The sequence below is a fragment of the Triticum aestivum genome, chromosome 2A (assembly GCF_018294505.1).
Source record: "Triticum aestivum cultivar Chinese Spring chromosome 2A, IWGSC CS RefSeq v2.1, whole genome shotgun sequence".
Classification (NCBI taxonomy): Eukaryota; Viridiplantae; Streptophyta; class Magnoliopsida; order Poales; family Poaceae; genus Triticum; species Triticum aestivum.
Window position 1 is genome coordinate 192,824,607 of NC_057797.1, and position 6,763 is coordinate 192,831,369.

A 6,763-nucleotide genomic window follows, 5' to 3' on the forward strand; every position below is an offset into this window, starting at 1 on the left:
ACATCGGTTTGCAGAGGTGGCAGCATAGTGCACCACTATTAATTTTCCTACATACATAAGGCAGTGCAGGATGGGAAAATGAAAAATCCCTTTATGTAATTTATCTATGCAAAATAAGTAATTTAAGAAGTATAGCATGTTCGCCAAGGTTCACTTATCGGAGTGGCGACGCGACGGTGCTGGCGCAGCTCGGTCCAAATTCACAGGATGACGATGTCGCGTGATACAATCCGAATTTGCAGGGCGACAATATTGGCCTGATGCAATGGTGCTATGACGAATTTGATACGGATCATGCCGACGAGAATCCTGCCAGGTCGCGTGATTGGTGCATCATGACATCTTATGGCGAGGAGGCTGGCCTAGTTACGGACGCACTGTCCACCGTACTATGGACATAAAAACAGTCAAGTAGCCTACGAAGCACTTGAAAAGTAAAAAGCTGACACAGAGCTTTTATGTAGATTAGGACTCTGTATAGCTTAGCCAACATGTATTATCAAACGAATAGAGCACGCATGCTTTAACAAAAAATACTACTGAGTAGCCAACCGCCTAGATACTTCTAGTGTAAAGTAAAGAAGCGAGAGGATCTCCCTGGTGGATGACGCCGAGCAGGGATCTTCTTAGCTCTACGTGCGGTGCACTCGCGCGAGTACTTCGAGTAACAGACATCGGCTGGGTTGGACGACGTAGGAACACACTGGATTAGTACCTTGGGAAAGCCGCCATCAGTCAGCCTCGTGCGCTAGTTCCAACACACATCGGATCAGGACAATCGTCCGTATATTGTCCGGATTCCGGCCATGATCTGCAAGTAAAATTTGAAAGACTGGCAGAAAATATGGTCGCACAAGTAATTTATATTGTACGAAATTATTAGGAAGGACTTGACCTTATGTAACAATAGCGGATGAAGTAGCTATTAGTCATCAGATTAGAATCAACATGGCATACGAGATCTAGCATCTCACGCCAATGGTAGCAAGTAGTCAAAGTAGTAGTGCTACTTCTCGGTAGGGTAAAATCAATCAATCTAATATGTGCAGTATGCACGGAAGACAGACCACTAACCGAAGGACTGCCATTAAACAATAGTATAAAGAGAAAAGGAAGGATGGAATCTCCTTGTGTACAGCCGCAGATCAGAATTCCTGTCGGCCAGCCCGCCTGCAGTACTCCGCGTGGGCAGGAGTTCTGGGCGATCTCCTCAGCTGTGTATAGCACGAGGCCTCCGCTCTCCTAACATGCGCATAATGCGTCTTGTACTGGTATTGGCCACCGCCACCACACTGTTCGCCATTGTGCAGATTAGTAGATATTCATCAGGTACCGACAAACAAACCCTCTTCGCCTGATCTTAGATCGAAACTAATCACGGACGAACTTGCGAAATAAAACAGCAATCTGACTGCCATAATTCTTAAAGAAATAAATTCATGCGGAACGGATCTGACTGAAAAAATAGCACCTGATCATTCCATCGATCCGCAATGAACACCCAGCAGGCTCTCAATGATAGCACCGATGCTGGTTCCATATCTGGCGTATCTCATAGTAGGGGTCCTAATCTAGGCGCGTTGGAGCGATGGTAACATGAACACGGGATTTTACCCAGCTTCTAGCTCTCTCGAAGAGATAATACCCTACATGCTGCTTTTGATTGTATTCATATGGGGTGTAGTACAGAATACATGTATCTACCACGAGATTGTAGTAATGAATGTGAGATTGTCTATTGACTAGCCTGGCCTTGGTTTATATAACACACCAGAGGCCTAGGGTTTAGGAGAGTCCTCGTCTTGGGCGCCAAGTCATGTGGAATCTTCCTTGTATGCGGCATGGGCTGTCCGAAGTGGCCCATGATAGAACCGCCTTGGGGGTCCTCGGCCCGATCCACCAGGTCGGGAGACGACGTGGTGAGTACCCCTTAGTCCAGGACACCGTCAGCCGGCCCTGAAAGGCGTGCCCTGGAGGAGTCCTACTCCCACCGGAAGTAGGATCCCCCCTTCCCTAGTTGGACTAGGAGAGAAGGAAGGGGAGATAGGGGGGAGGAAAGGGGGGCGCCGCCCCCCTCTAGTACAATTCGGACCAGAGGGAGAGGGGGCATGCGGCCTGCCCTAGTCTCCTCTCTCTATCTCCACTATGGCCCAATAAGGCCCATACACTTACCGGGGGGTTCCGGTAACCTCCCGGTACTCCGGTAAAATCCCGATTTCACCTGGAATTATTATGATGTCCAAATATAGGCGCCCATTATATCGATCTTTACGTCTCAACCAGTTTGAGACTCCTCGTCATGTCCATGATCATATCCGGGACTCCGAACTACCTTCGGTTCATCAAAACATATAAACTCATATTACCGATCGTTACCGAACGTTAAGCGTGCGGACCCTACGGGTTCAAGAACTATGTAGACATGACCGAGACATGTCTCCGGTCAATAACCAATAGCGGAACCTGGATGATCATACTGGTTCCTACATATTCTACGAAGATGTTTATCGGTCAAACCGCATAACAACATGTGTTATTCCCTTTGTCATTGGTATGTTACTTGCCCGAGATTCGATCGTCGGTATCTCAATACCTAGTTCAATCTCGTTACCGGCAAGTCTCTTTACTCATTCCGTAATGGATCATCCTGCAACTAACTCATTAGCTACATTGCTTGCAAGGCTTATAGTGATGTGCATTACCGAGAGGGCCCAGAGATACCTCTCCAACAATCAGAGTGACAAATCCTAATCTCGATCTATGCCAACTCAACAAGTACCAATGGAGACACCTGTAGAGCACCTTTATAATCACCCAGTTACGTTGTGATGTTTGGTAGCACACAAAGTGTTCCTCCGGCATTCAGGAGTTGCATAATATCATAGTCATTGGAACATGTATAAGTCATGAATAAAGCAATAGCAATATACTAAACGATCAAATGCTAAGCTAACGGAATGGGTCAAGTCAATCACATCATTCTCTAATGATGTGATCCCATTAATCAAATGACAACTCATGTCTATGGTTAGGAAACTTAACCATCTTTGATTCAACGAGCTAGTCAAGTAGAGGCATACTAGTGACACTTTGTTTGTCTATGTATTCACACATGTACTAAGTTTCCGGTTAATACAATTCTAGCATGAATAATAAACAATTATCATGATATAAGGAAATATAAATAACAACTTTATTATTGCCTCTAGGGCATATTTCCTTCAGTCTCCCACTTGCACTAGAGTCAATAATCTAGATTACATAGTAATGATTCTAACACCCATGGAGTCTTGGTGATGATCATGTTTTGCTCGTGAGAGAGGCTTGGTCAACAGGTCTGCAACATTCAGATCCGTATGTATCTTGCAAATCTCTATGTCTCCCTCCTTGACTTGATCGCATATGGAATTGAGGGTCTCTTGATGTGCTTGGTTCTCCTGTGAAATCTGGATTCCTTTGCCAAGGCAATTGCACCATTATTGTCACAAAAGATTTTCTTTGGACCCGATGCACTAGGTATGACACCTATATCGGATATGAACTCCTTCATCTAGACTCCTTCATTTGCTGCTTCTGAAGTAGCTATGTACTCCGCTTTGCACGTAGATTCCGCCATGATGCTTTGCTTACAACTGAACCAACTGACAGCTCCACCGTTCAATATAAACACGTATCTGGTTTGTGACTTAGAGTCATCCGGATCAGTGTCAAAGCTTGCACCGACGTAACCATTTACGATGAGCTCTTTGTCACCTCCATAAACGAGGAACATATCCTTAGTCCTTTTCAGGTATTTCAGGGTGTTCTTGACCACTGTCCAGAGATCCACTCCTGGATTACTTTGATACCTCCCTGCTAAACTAATAGCAAGGCACACATTAGGTCTTGTACACAACATTGCATACATGATAGAGCCTATGGATGAAGCATAGGGAACACCTTTCATTTTCTCTCTATCTTCTACTATGGTTGGGCATTGAGTCTGACTCGACTTCACACCTTGTAACACAGGCAAGAACCCTTTCTTTGCTTGATCCATTTTGAACTTCTTCAAAACTTTATCAAGGTATGTGCTTTGTGAAAGTCCAATTAAGTGTCTTGATCTATATATATAGATCTTGACCAATATATAAGCAGCTTCACCGAGGTCTTTCATTGAAAAACTCTTATTCAAGTATCCTTTTATGCTATCCAGAAATTCTATATCATTTCCAATCAACAATATGTCATCCACATATAATATTAGGAATTCCATAGAGCTCCCACTCACTTTCTTGTAAATACATGCTTCTCCAAAAGTCTGTATAAAACCATATGCTTTGATCACACTATCAAAACATTTATTCCAACTTTGAGATGCTTGCACCAGTCCATAGATGGATCGCTGGAGCTTGCACACTTTGTTAGCATCCTTTGGATCGATAAAACCTTCAGGTTGCATCATATACAAATATTCTTCCAGAAATCCATTCAGGAATGTAGTCTTTACATCCATTTTACCAAATTTCATAATCGTAAAATGCGGCAATTGCAAACATGATTCGGACGGACTTAAGCATCGCTACGGGTGAGAAAGTCTCATCGTACTCAACTCCTTGAACGTGTCAAAAACCTTGCGCAACAAGTCGAGCTTTGTAGACAGTAACATTACCGTCAGCGTCTGTCTTCTTCTTGAAGATCCATTTATTCTCAATGGCTTGCCGATCATCGGCAAGTCATCCAAAGTCCACACTTTGTTCTCATACATGGATCCCATCTCAGATTTCATGGCCTCAAGCCATTTCGCAGAATCTGGGCTCGTCATCTCTTCCTCATAGTTTGTAGGTTCGTCATGGTCAATTAGCATGACCTCCAGAACATGATTACCGTACCACTCTGGGGCGGATCTTACTCTGGTTGACCTACGAGGTTCGGTAGTAACTTGATCTGAAGTTACATGATCATCATCATTAGCTTCCTCACTAATTAGTGTAGGAGTCACAGGAACAGATTTCTATGATGAACTACTTTCCAACAAGGGAGTAGGTACAGTTACCTCATCAAGTTCTACTTTCCTCCCACTCAATTCTTTCGAGAGAAACTCCTTCTCTAGAAAGGATCCATTCTTAGCAATGAATGTCTTGCCTTCGGATATGTGATAGAAGGTGTACCAAACAGTCTCCTTTGGGTATCCTACGAAGACACATTTCTCCGATTTGGGTTCGAGCTTATCAGGTTGAAGCTTTTTCACATAAGCATCGCAGCCCCAAACTTTTAGAAACGACAACTTTGGTTTCTTGCCAAACCATAGTTCATAAGGCGTCGTCTCAACGGATTTAGATAGTGCCCTATTTAACGTGAATCCAGCCGACTCTAAAGCCTAACCCCAAAACGATAGCGGTAAATCAGTAAGAGACGCCATAGATCACACCATATCTAGTAGAGTACGATTACGACTTTCGGACACACCATTAACCTGTGGTGTTTCGGGTGGCATGAGTTGCAAAACTATTCCGCATTGTTTCAAATCAAGACCAAACTCGTAACTCAAATATTCTCCTCCACGATCAGATCGTAGAAACTTTATTTTCTTGTTATGATGATTTTCCACTTCACTCTGAAATTCTTTGAACTTTTCAAATGTTTCAGACTTATGCTTCATCAAGTAGATATATCCATATCTACTTAAATCATCTGTGAAGGTGAGAAAATAATGATACCCGCCGCGAGCCTCAACATTCATCGGACCACATACATCAGTATGTATGATTCCAACAAATCTGTTGCTCGCTCCATTGTTCCGGAGAACAACATTTTAGTCATCTTGCCCATGAGGCATGGTTCACAAGTACCAAGTGATTCATAATCAAGTGATTCCAAAAGTCCATCAGAATGGAGTTTCTTCATGCGCTTTACACCAATATGACCTAAACAGAAGTGCCACAAATAAGTTGCACTATCATTATCAACTCTGCATCTTTTGGCTTCAATATTATGAATATGTGTATCACTACTATCAAGATTCAGTACAAATAGACCACTCTTCAAGGGTGCATGACCATAAAAGATATTACTCATATAAATAGAACAACCATTATTCTATGATTTAAATGAATAACCATCTCGCATCAAACAAGATCCAGATATAATGTTCATGCTCAACGCTGGCACCAAATAACAATTATTCAGGTCTAAAACTAATCCTGAAGATAGATGTAGAGGTAGCGTGCCGACCGCGATCACATCGACCTTTGGAACCATTTCCCACGCGCATCGTCACCTCGTCCTTAGCCAATCTTCGCTTAATCCGTAGTCCCTGTTTGGAGTTGCAAATATTAGCAACAGAACCAGTCTCAAATACCCAGGTGCTACTGCGAGCATTAGTAAGGTACACATCAATAACATGTATATCACATATACCTTTGTGCACCTTGCCATCCTTCTTATCCGCCAAATACTTGGGGCAGTTCCGCTTCCAGTGACTAGTCCCTTTGCAGTAGAAGCACTTAGGCTTAGGTCCGGACTTGGGCTTCTTCACTTGAGCAACAACTTTCTTGCCGTTCTTCTTGAAGTTCCCCTTCTTCCCTTTACCCTTTTTCTTGAAACTGATGGTCTTGTTGACCATCAACACTTGATGATCCTTCTTGATTTCTACCTTCGTAGCCTTTAGCATCGCGAAGAGCTCAAAAATTATCTTATCCATCCCTTGCATATTATAGTTCATCACGAAGCTCTTGTAGCTTGGTGGTAGTGATTGAAGAATTCTGTCAATGACACTATCATC